At 39.4% G+C, this 12625-nt stretch overlaps 1 long non-coding RNA gene and 1 pseudogene across 1 annotated transcript; both read right to left on the bottom strand.

Moving 5' to 3' along the window:
- Positions 1-365: 365 nt before the first annotated feature.
- LOC119339585 lies at positions 366-1951 on the bottom strand (annotated as a pseudogene).
- A 6934-nt stretch (positions 1952-8885) lies between these two features.
- Positions 8886-12419, bottom strand: LOC119340191. Its single transcript, XR_005164432.1, has 3 exons — positions 12344-12419; positions 12148-12246; positions 8886-8985 (listed from the first exon to the last, which is right to left on the bottom strand). It is a non-coding gene; the product is annotated as an uncharacterized LOC119340191 (long non-coding RNA).
- Between the last annotated feature and the right edge of the window lie 206 nt (positions 12420-12625).

The following is a 12625-nucleotide window of genomic DNA, read 5'->3' as shown; positions in this document are numbered from 1 at the left end:
CGGAATTCGACGTATGCGAACCATGAAATAAACACAGCCTTAGGGAGCCAGGGCCTACATGGTGAAGGCAGAACCAGAACAAACACTTGAAAGAAGAGCCGAGAAAGCCGGATGAATGCCTGGGGTGCGAGTGCCGGTGTGCGTCTCGGTCGTGTTTGCCACGTCGAACTGAGTTCGCTTGGCACCCATCATGCCGTGTCAAACACCCATGCTACCGCAATGCCCTGTAACGGTACACCAAACATGCGAGAGCCAATGGCGGGAGCGCAGGCAAGAGCAGCACGAGGTGCACCAGGTGGAGCATTACCTCAATCGACTAAGATGCAGTCTTTGAGACCAACGATCGCACATGCAAATCTATATATCTAATTTTGACTCAAACAGAACCCATTATCCAAGCACCTTCTCGTTTGCTGCACCTTCTCGTCAGGGTTCTTGCATAGGTCGTAGAGGCGCTCCCCTGAAGGGCTAACCTGTCCACAGTACCCCAGCTCAGTGGAAGCCTCGCAGCAAGGTGTCAGCTTGCGCTTGAAATTGTTTGACTGCTCCGACCCTTCACCTGCATACAGATAGTTCCAACAGATGTTGAATAAAATGCATACATGCGAAACCAGATTTAATTTGCATCATGCGCGTGCAGACATATAAAGTACTTACCAGGGGCGTGATTGACGATGTCGGTGAAGGCAGTGTAGAGGTCCAGTATGTGGGCATTATTCTTGTTGCCCATTAGGTGTTCTATATTGATGTTGTGCACAGTTGCGGCATAGTTGGCCAGAAGGTCGCATGTGGTGTAGTTGTTCGAACTAGTCCGCAAAGGCATGCAGCCAATGGGATGCATGTTGTTCACTAGTACCTTCCTCACACCTAGCCTCTGTAGCTTCCCCACGTTCTTCGCAATCTCCGTCGTCACATTCCCAATATAACTATCGATCTGCAAGCAAGAGAAGTTACTGGCAAGAAGATGGGTATATAGTAATTGTAGACTGGTTAGTGTTTGCAAGTTTGACTCTGCTAACTACTACTCATATCATCGAAGCTACTCAAGAAGGCATTCTCGACGTTGGCACCTGTCATGTAGTCACTGCCGGAGATGGAGACGAGAGCAACGGAGCTTTGAAGCTGTTGTTTTGAGATGACCCCAGCATTGAGTAGCCTCGTGAAAGCATTAACCTGTGTGGCAAGGGTCGGCACCTTCTTGTCCGGTACTTCGTAGACACCAGCGCCATGAAAGCAAAGGTCATGCCAGACGGGTCGCAAGATAGATGTGGCGTGAGCCTGTATGATCGAGGGGCTTCACTGAGGCCTAAGATCCTTGCTGCAAGGGAAATAATTCAATAAATATGGAGGATTGTTTTTAGTACAACACAGATAAGATTCTATGGGTCAGAACTAAATTATCTAGAGCGTTGATATGACGGATTATTTTGAATGGTCTTAGATATAAGGTTGTATGTGCTCAAAAAAAATTCTCTATCTAGCTAGGTAGATAGAACAATAGCATACCAGTAAATATCTAGCTACGTACCGATGAAGTCAGATTGAATCCAATAGTTGGAAGGCGTCCAGTTGGAACAGGTGTGGCAGATCCACGGGAGTTGAGATAGGAGCCGTAGGGATAGCTCCATTGACGCCATGTGTCGGTCTCTGGGAGGTTGCCGTTGTTGACGAAGCCATCGCCAAAGACGAACATGCTGGACCATTGGTTCTTTGACCCCTGATCAGCCGAAGGTGTGCCTCGTGCCTCAACACGAGCCCCTGTCAGATAGATCAATCATGTCTCAGTGCATGCATGAAGAACTTGACGAGATCGAAGTATAACATGTATACTCGTAGAGCTAGTAACGAATATCTAAAAGCAAAAGCAAGGCTGTAAGGAGTTTATGATGTGCATACCATCCTGTGCAAGGACGACGAGGAGAAGGCAGAAGACGGTCGGCATGAGATTCATGGTTACGAGGCCGGCGACCGGCGCGGAAGCAGATGGCCGGGAGGCGGATGATTGTGGCCGTGCATGAGCCTATAGCTATATTTATAGAAGATTCTTCTGACCGGTAGGTAGGTACGTATGGCACATGTACTCGGTAATCCCACGTACGTACGCTTGTAACTATAGCTGCGACCAGACAAAGAATGCATGCGTCAACGTGGAGACGAAGGCACGTCTTGGGAGACCGATAGATAGAAGATCGTGTGTAGCAACCTTCAAACGACAGATTGATAGAATCGTCGTTTTGATCCTGGATCAAAGCTCTTGGTTGTAAGAGAGATGACAAATCGATACTTCCTTGAAATAACAGCTGCTGACCATCTTGGGATAGAATCATCCCCGTGTGTACACACCACATTTGAAGAAAAAATATCCAATTTGCAATAGATCCAGTGGACACCATAAAAAAATCATAAATCTGATAGGCATCAGATAAGTGTGGCAATGCGTCATTTAAAGAGTGCACAAATGGTGATCTGTAGTAGGTACAAAAACCTGGAGAAAACTCCAGAACATAAAGGGGAATAAAAGGAGGTAATATAAACATCTAACTTCTCCATGGTGAAACTTTTCTTAGTAAAGATTGTGTTTCAAGACAACCTGGTAAAAAATCCCACACTTTCACTCCTTACCATGCATTCTACTCCCTCCGTTCCTAAATATAAGTCTTTGTAGAGATTGCACTATGAACCACATACGGATATATATAGATGCATTTTGAGTGTAGATTCACTCATTTTGCTCCGTATGTAGTCCATAGTGAAATCTTTAAAAAGACTTACATTTAGGAACAGAGGAAGTAAAACACTTTGAGAGAACGAACAGTTATTGCGAGGTACACACACTCAGATACTTATAATTAGTACAATCCCAAATGCAATATGACTGCTATATAAGAACAGAGTGCATGCATTTTGCTGTCGCTGCCGAGCAGGGCATTTTGGAGATCGAGCAGGCCTTAGTGTGTGATGTATATGTGCGTACCTGTAAAATTCAAAGATGTAATGTGTATGTGTATAAAATTTCAGGATGAAATCCCTTGAATTGCGAGCTGCACAAAATAAAAACAAAGACTTTGAGGATGAACAATACACATGCAACCCTTATTCTTTTTGGTGTACCTCTCATTTTAGCCTATTTCGACCTGAAAATCTACACACATGTACATTAGGTCTCTAGGTAAACGTGTACTTTTCAGAAGTTTTTGAAACTGAAAAGTATGAATGTTGAAGTTTTCAAATCAAGGCCTCCATGGAGCTCGGTCTCAGTTTGGCATTTTTTCGCTACCAAAGTCACTTACCACCTAGACTGGCGAATCGAACTTACCTACATTTGGGCTGGCGAGCGCTCTTCCATGCTCATTCATGATGTCGTGTTGGAGGTGAGGTTCGCGGCTAGGGCAGGAGCTTTTCATATCGTCCTTGCCAGTGCGACGTGTGCTGCATGCGCTCATTTGTTCCAGCAAGCCTGGTTGTGCTCTGCGCGCACTTATTTGGAGCAACAACATATGGCAGAACACCTTTCATTCCTTAACATACATGGTAAAATACTTGAAGATAAATGTACAATGTTTGCGAGTTACACAATCTCAAATACTTATTAGTGCAACCCCAAATCCCAAATACAATATATGTGAACTCAATACACAAAACATAAATATGGCCTAGGCGCATCGTGCAAATCTGTTGAGAGGCAATTACAAACCGCTACATGTAACAGATTCATATATTTCTCTTGGTTCCACTTACGTAGCGACTAAATTACAACTAATTTATCAGAGAGTACAATACACATATTATTTGTATTATTTTGGAGGTAGAGTATGCTGATTGAAGATCGGACGATTGAACTGCTACACGCATCATAGCTTGCCTGAGAAAAAAAACAAGATTAATTTCAATCAGACAAAGTCTCTGAGGTGCGCAGTATGTACATAGATAGAGCAATAAATCGTTACCATCCATAAGCAAGATACTATAGAGTTCACTTGTATTTTGTTCCTGCAGACTTCGGTTTTCCGGCACCATGACACTCCGCATGCCCCCTTTGACTGCTGCTTGTTGATGACTGCCCATTCCTATTGCTCGCTGATGATGATGGGGCATGACGTCTAGGTTGATCTGCATGCACGCAAGATGACAGGGAGATGACAAAAGAAACTTTAGCAAAATCATTTTGGACATGGAACGGAACCTAGATAAAAAAATGCAGAGCAGAAAATTAGGTTCCACGTAATGTACATATATTGCAGAGGCTGGGGTAACACCCCTTTTCGAAAACAAAACGTAATGTACATATATGTTCACTGCGGTCTAGTGTGATATCAGTCGATTAGTACTCCCTCTATTGATGTATAGAAAGCCATTTAGTCTTTTCTTTTTTAAAATAAAGCTGTTTCAATGTTGATCAAGTTTACATGCAAAAATATCAACATATATTAATACCTAATCATTACATTTTGAATACTTATTTCATGATAGATCCAGTAAAATTGATTTGATAGTCTACGTTTATTTTTTAGACGAGATTAATTAAGTGATCTTGTATGCATAACTGAAGCCGTGGAGTATTGTATACATAGGCAGACTCTATGCCTCTAAATCGAGTGACAAGTTAGAAACCAGTAGAAGATGCCTGGCTTTGTTTCTGCTTCTCTGTTGTGGATAGTTCCTTGCTCCATGACATCAACTAGTTAATAAAAGAATATACCACTAGCTGCATGACATCAACTAGTTAATAAAAGAATATAGATCATAACTCTTATTCCCAGCAATCAAATCTCTGATACAGGGACAGGGCTTAATCCTTGCTCCATGGGTAATCAGAATTTACATAAGGTTAATGGTTAGTACATGCGTTTGTGGGTTACTAAGCACGGATTCAAAAATAAATGACTCGCTATAGATGGTGTGCAGAAAATTTTCTATTTTTAGTACGAGTACAAAAGTATTCATGTTTTTAAGATGAAAGATAGTATTATTAGATTTATCATGAAAAATATTTCAATAATATGAAGTTTTCGGCAACATACGCTCACTAAAGGTATTGATCAAATATTCATGTTCAAGACATGTCAATGTCAAGATATTATCTATTTACAGAGGCTGGATAGAATACACTCAAGTGATCCATCAAAGGAAGAGGTGATACTAATTAATTGGTTTTTCTGGTACAAGCACAGGGCTTAATCCTCACTCCATGAAAAACCAGAAGATATATCTGTTAAATGGTTTGTACATGCATCCGTGGGTTAGTAACCACGGACTAAAAAATAAATGACTTGATAGATGGCATGAAGCAAAAAAATTCTATATCTTATTACTTGTATAAAAATATTTATATATCAATAAGACGAAAAATATTTCAAATAATACAAAGTTTTCAGCTCAAATAATCGTATATCAAGTTTTTCTGCAGCGTAGGCCTACTAAACCAAATGATCTAGGATTCACCCGCAAGACGTGTCAATCCAAAAAATAATATCTCTTTATGAAAGCCGGATAGAATATACTCAAGTTTTCCATGAAAGGAAGAGGTGGTACTAATTAATTAGTACCAGAAGATGCATGTTTAACGGCATTACGCGATGTCACTAGTGTAATGGGACTCATACTCATCGCCGCATGTCAAATCAGATTACTTTCAGGTAATCGAATACAAAATAAAACATAACTTAACTCTGGCTATACTCGAGCCATCAGTGAGAGGTACTAACCGTTGCAGCCCGTGCATTAAGGGCATCCTGTTGTCGAGTATTAGGTGTTGGCGAAGCCAAATGAATCTTCAATGGAGTAACCGTCTTGCTATTGTTCCCTGCACGGCATATCAGGCATATATGAATAAGTTAGAAAAGTAGCGTGCATGTAATATAGGAGTGCTATGATAATCATTACAACGCTAACCAACTGAGCCTTCACCGTTTTGTTGTTGTTGGAGGCCATAATGCCTAAGTGTTTCTGAGCTAGGTTGAAAATATCGATTCTTATAGACGCATATGGAGCGCGCATTGTAAAAATTGCATCAACTCGAACGATCATGACATCTAATGCAAAATTATTACGGGTATAATAACAAAAAAATTAATTTCCACTAGTTGATTACATTGATGTTGGATTTTATGGACTCCTCTGAGTGAGTCCTAATATCATTAAATGTTTAATTTGACCCATGATTTTTTTACTGGATCTACCTAGTCAATGGAATATGTGTTGAATGCACGCAATACGGAAATGGTTTTGGAAATTATTGGAAGTGCATTCAAATTAATGTTGTGTTCTCTGAACACGACAAGCAAGCCACATACAAAATATATTATTCGTCGCCAATGAAATAGTGCTCACATTTATGTGGTTATGATCAACTCCTCGACAGATATATATTTCAAACTACATTTATCGGTAGCTGAAATAAGGCACGAAAATGCACTCATAAATTTTACATTTATTTTCTCTTGCTAGAAACGGCAGAAAAGTACTGATAGTCTTCTAAAGGTGTAAACAAGATATCTGAAATAAGTTCTGGATCATGTGTAGTTTCCTTGACCTTGGCACTCAAATTAGCACAAGTCTTTTGGGAGTTAATGTAGGAGATCTTTAGCTAGCTAGGTCCTAATATTCTACACGAAAACAGTTATGGGTATACATATGGTATAACTGTCATAGCGCAGCTTTTTTTGATTTGACTAGCTGATGTATATGTGTGCACATGGTACATGTTCCTTAGTCGTCGTTCCAAGTTGGAACAAAAGTTGTTTATTAGCACATCAAGTCAACCCACTTTTACTTTTATAATTTGCATGATATATGTTCTTTGTTACTAATTAGGAATTTTTTTGCTTGAGTAATTTTTTGGGCACATAGTTAATTAACCAATACATTTCAATCTTAGTATATTTAATTAATAGGAGAAGCGTACAAACAACACCGTGTTGCCCCGGAAAACAGATTAGGGCATAATTGACTCTTATTATAGGCACACGTCATGAGCGATTAGCTATTCCAAAAGCTATATCAACAACAAAACTATTCTGAAGTGTGCATAAACTAAGGCATTTGGTTTGGTCCGACCATCTTGGAGCTTTGGACACCATCAACAGAAGAAACTTGCTTGACTCATTCTTAAAGTGAGCCTTTCCTTTTTTACTGAAGGACTATAGATGTATAAGAAGTTTAACGCATTGTGACGTACGTTCAGCGGGCCCTCATGTTTGACACCCGAATAACCCGTAGAAGTCTCCATGTCTGCCACATCTCTTTTCCTGATCCTCTCTATCATCCATATTTTCTATCAAAAGTTATGAATAGGTGCTCGACACTAGGTTCTATTCATTTATTTTATATGAACAAATTCCGTTTATTTATAGGACTCAAGAGTCTATTTGACCCTGTAAAATTTATTCCTTAATATGGCATCCTCGATTTGAGCTTGTGCGGCTCGATTCCACCGTCGAAGCCACCCTGGATCTACGTTTGCTAAATCCAGTCCTTTTTAGTCCCAATCAGTGTTTCGCATGACAAAGTGCAGATATACTAATATATCCTACATGTGTCATGGAGGCTCTTTCCTATGCACATACTTGGGCTTGACCTTGAGCATAACATGCCTAGGATTTATACCCCTGTTTCAAGGAGGGGAAAAGAGATTAGGTATGTGTTCCGATTATGGAGGAAGACTTCAAATTATTAATGTTTTTCTTTCATCTCTTCCAAACTTATGAGTTGTCTCAAATTATATAATGGCACCATGGAGGGGTTTGATAAATATACGACACACAATCTTTGGATGAGGAAGGACTCAAAGATGAAGAATACACCTTTGGCTACATTTAATATAGACTGCAGGGAAAAGATTAGGAAGGTGTTCGGTCATTAACCTGGAGGTTCGGAATTTCAAACATCAAGGATGGATTGCTAGTTGGAATCCAAATAAAAAAAAACAAGCAGGAATTAAGACGACATGTAGGTGTGGGCGTGATTTGAAACGGTCGAACGAATATATGACTAGTGATTGGTATGCAAATGCGCCTAGTTAAGTTTTATCCAGAGGGGATAAAAATGATGGATCATGAACTTACAACCTTGCCCGTAAATATCATCTACTATGGTTGCTGGATCCATTTAGTTCTCACTGGGAATTGGATTAACAAAGGGATTTTGCTTTTCCGCCTCAACCTTGGCCATTGAAGACTGGGTTGTTATCCGTATAAAAACAATGGCTAGGATGCTAGGTTGCCTAAGAATATATGAATTTCAAGTACTTTCTACTAGAATGTTTGCGTCAAAGAGCATCTTCTGAGAAGCGGTTGAAAATAACTACCACTTTTCCATGGTGCCACTCCCCTGCATGCGTTGATTGTTTTTGATGAGTTGGTGACAACATGGCCGCAGACTATAACTGTCTGGTTGCCTGTCACTTCCTCTTGGACCGTGTGTGATGTACCCCTCTTAGGGGTAATCAACCAGTGGTTATGAACTCAAACGATATGTCGGGAGAGTTTTTAGACATGAGTTAGGCCATGTGATGAACTCAAAACCGTATGAAAAAAGCAATATTAGATTTATCATGAAAACTATTTTGAATAATACAATGTTTTTCTACGGCATATGCCTACTAAAGCTCATGATCTATGATTCATGTTCAAGACGTGTCAAAGCCAAAATTATTATCTGTTTGTGAATGCCGGAAAAGAATAGACTCAAGTGATCCATGGAAGGAAGATGTGGTACTAATTAGTCAGTACAAGAAGATGCTTGTTTACCGGCATTTCGTGATACCAGTGGAGTAATGCGATTCGTACTCATCGCTGCATGCCAATCATACTACTTTCAGGTAAATGAATAAAAATAACAAATAACTTAACTCTGGATATACTCGAGCCATTGGTGAGAGCTACTAACCCGTGGCAGAACGTGCATTCAGGGCATCTGGTTGTTGAGTATTAGGTGTTGGCAAAACCGAATGAATCTTCAGTGGAGTAACCGTCTTGCTACTTGCCCCTGCACGGCATATCAGACATATATAAATAACTTAGTAAAGTAGCGTGCATGTGATATGCGAGTGCTATCCTAATCATTGCAACGCAAGCCAGCTCACTCTTCGCCGTTTTGTAGTTGTTGCAGGCCATAATTCTTTACCATTTGTGAGCTAGGTTGAAGTGTGATTACCAAATGGATTGGAAAAAATCGATTCTAATAGAAGCAAGTGGAGCGGGCAATGTAAAAATTGCATCAGCTAGAACGATTCTGACGTCTAATGTGAAACTTGTACGTGTATAATAACTATAATTATAATTTGCACTAATTAATTACAATGATGTCGGAGTGTATGGACTCCTTTGAGTGAGTTCTAATGTCATTGAATGTTTAATTTGACCCATGAGTTTTTGCTTTGACTGGATCTACCTAGTCAACGAAATTTGCGTCGAATGCACGCGGTCCAGAAGTGGTTTGAAATTATTGGAAGTGCATTCAAATTAATGTTGAGCTCTCTGATCACCACGTGGGAACCACATATAAAATATATTTCTAGTCGCAAACGAAATAGTGCCAACATGTATCTGGTTTTGATCAGCTCCTCCACAGATATATCTTTAGAACAATATTTATTAGTAGCTGAAATAAGGCACGGAAATGTACTAATAAATTTTACATTCATTTTTGCTTGCTAGAAAATGGCACAAAATGTATTGATAGTCTTCTAAAGGTGTGAACTAGATATCCCGAAATAAGTGTTGGATCATGTGTAGTTTCCTTGACCTTGGCATTCAAATTAGCACAAGTATTTTGAGAGTTAATGTAGGAGATCTTTAGCTAGCTGGGTCCTAATATTCTACACGATAACAGCTATGGGTATCCATATGGTATAATTGTCATAGCGCGGCTTTTCTTGATTTGACTAGCTGATGTATATGTGTGCATATAGTAGATGTTCCTTAGTCGTCGTTCCCAGTTGGAACAAATGTTAATTGATTAACGCAACGAGTCAAGCCATTTTTACTTGTAGAATTTGGATGATATATGTTCATCATTACTAATATAGGAAATTTTTTTGCTTCAATAATTTATTGGGAACATAGCTAATTAACCAGTACAATTCAATCTTACTATGTTTAATTAAGTAAGAGTATAAGCATACAAACAACACAATGTTGCCCCGTGAAACAAATTACGGCATAATTATCATGTATTATAGCGCACATCATGAGCGATTAGCTATTCCAAAAGCTATATCAACAACAGAACTGTTCTGCAACGTGCATAAACTAAGGCATTTGGTTTGGTCCGACCATCTTGGAGTTTTGGACACTATCAACGGTAGAAACTTGATTGATTCATTATTAAAGAGAGCCTTACTTTTTTACTTAAGGAGTAAATTTGTATAAGAAGTTAAACGCATTGTGGCACATGTTCATTGGGCCCTCGGGTTTGACACCATAACCCATAGGAGGCTCCGTGACTTTTGCGTCTCTTATCCTCATCCTATCTATCATCCGTATTTTCTATCAAAGGATATGAATAGGTGCTCGACAATAGGTTCCATTTATTTATTTTATATAAACAAATTTCGTTTATTCATAGGACCATAGTCTATTTGACCCTATAAAATTTATTACTTAATATGGAATGCTTGATGTGAGTCTGTGGGTCTCGATTCCACCGCCGAAGACACCCTGCATCTAGATTTGCTAAATACACTCATTTTTAGTGCAAAGCAGTGTTTCACGGAGCGAATTGCAGATATACTAATATATCATACAAGTGACATGGAGGTTGTATCCTATTCACATGCTTGGGCTTGACGTTGAGCATAACATGCCGAGGACTTATACCCCTGGTTCAAGGAAGGGAAAAGATATTAGGTATGTGTTCTTATTGTGGAGGGAGACTTCAAATTATCAATGTTTTTCTTTCATCTCTTCCAAACTTATTAGTTGTCTCAAATTATACAATGGCCCCATGATGGGGTTTGATAAATATACGATACATAACGTTTGGATGAGGAAGGATTAAAAGAAGAAGAATACATCTTTGGCTACATTTAATATAGACAGCAGGGAAAAGATTAGGCAGGTCTTGGGTCATTCACCTGAAAGTTCGGAATTTCAAACATCAAGGATGGATTCCTAGTGGTAATTCAAATAGAAAACCAAGCAGGAATTATAACGACGTGTGGGTGTGGGCGTGATTTGAAATGGTCAAACGAAGATATAACTAGTGATGGGTATGCAAATGCTCCTAGTTAAGTTTTATCCTGAAGCGATATGAAATGATGAATCATGAATTGAGAAACTTTCCCTTAAATATCTTGTACTGTGGTTGCTGGATCCATTTAGTTTTCAGTGGGATTTGGATTAACAGAGGGAGTTTCCTTTTTTTCAACCTTGGCCATTGAAGACCGGGCTTTTATCCCTATAAAATGTATGGCTAGGATGCTAGGTGGCCTAAGCATATATGAGTATCAAGTACTTCCTATTATAATGTTTGTGTCAAAGAGCCTCTTCTGAGAAGCGATTGAAAATAACTACCACTTTCCATTGGTGCCACCGGAATGCATGTGTTGATTGTTTGTGTCGAGTTGGTGACAACATGGTCTTGGACTACAACTGTTTGGCTGGTTGTCACTTCCTTTTGGACCGTGTGTGATGTTCCCCTCATATGGGTAATCAACCAGTGGTTACGAACTCAAAACCATATGTGGGGAGGGTTTTTAGGCATGAGTTAGAGCATGTGATGAACTCAAAACCATTTATGATGGACCCAAAACTAGATTAAAAAAGCATCATTAGATTTATCATGAAAATATTTCAAATAGCATAGAGTTTTGCAGCTATAAAAAAAACATATACAATGTTTCTCTGCAGCATATGCCTACTAAAGCTAATGATCTAGGATTCATGTTCAAGACATGTCAATGCCAAAAATATTATCTATTTACGGAGGCTGGATAGAATAGACTCAACTGATCCATGAACGGAAGAGGTGGTACTAATTAGTCAGTACAAGAAGATGCATGTTTCACGGTGTTATGCGATGACAATGGCATAACAACATTCGTACTCATCGTTTCATGTCAAATCAGTTTACTTTCAGGTATTGGAATACAAAATAATAAATAACTTAACTCTGGATATACTCGAGCCATCAGTGAGAGGTACTAACCCGTGGCAGCCCTTGCATTCAGGGCATCATGTTGTCGAGTATTAGGTGTTGGTGAAGCCGAATGAATCTTCTGTGGAGTAACCGTCTTACTACTGCCCCCTGCACGGCAAATCAGACATATATAAATAAGTTAGTAAAGTAGTGTGCATGTGATATAGGAGTGCTATGCTAGTCATGACAACGCTAACCAGCTTACCCTTCGATGTTTTGTTGTTGTTGGAGGCCATAATGCTTAACCGTTTGCGAGCTAGGGTTAAGTATGATTGCCAAATGCATCGGAAAAATTGATTCTTATAGACGCATATGGAGCCGGCATTATAAAGGTCACATCAACTAGAACGATCATGACATCTAATGCAAAACTAGTACGTCTATAATAACTACAATTTTAATTTGCACTAGTTGATTATATTTATGTGGGAGTGTATGGACCCCTTTGAGTGAATGCTAACGACATTGAATGTTTAATTTGACCTAT

This window comes from Triticum dicoccoides, chromosome 7B (assembly GCF_002162155.2).
Source record: "Triticum dicoccoides isolate Atlit2015 ecotype Zavitan chromosome 7B, WEW_v2.0, whole genome shotgun sequence".
In the NCBI taxonomy this organism is placed as follows: Eukaryota; Viridiplantae; Streptophyta; class Magnoliopsida; order Poales; family Poaceae; genus Triticum; species Triticum dicoccoides.
The sequence above is the reverse complement of the archived record's forward strand: the minus strand, read 5'-3'. Positions and strand labels throughout refer to the sequence as shown.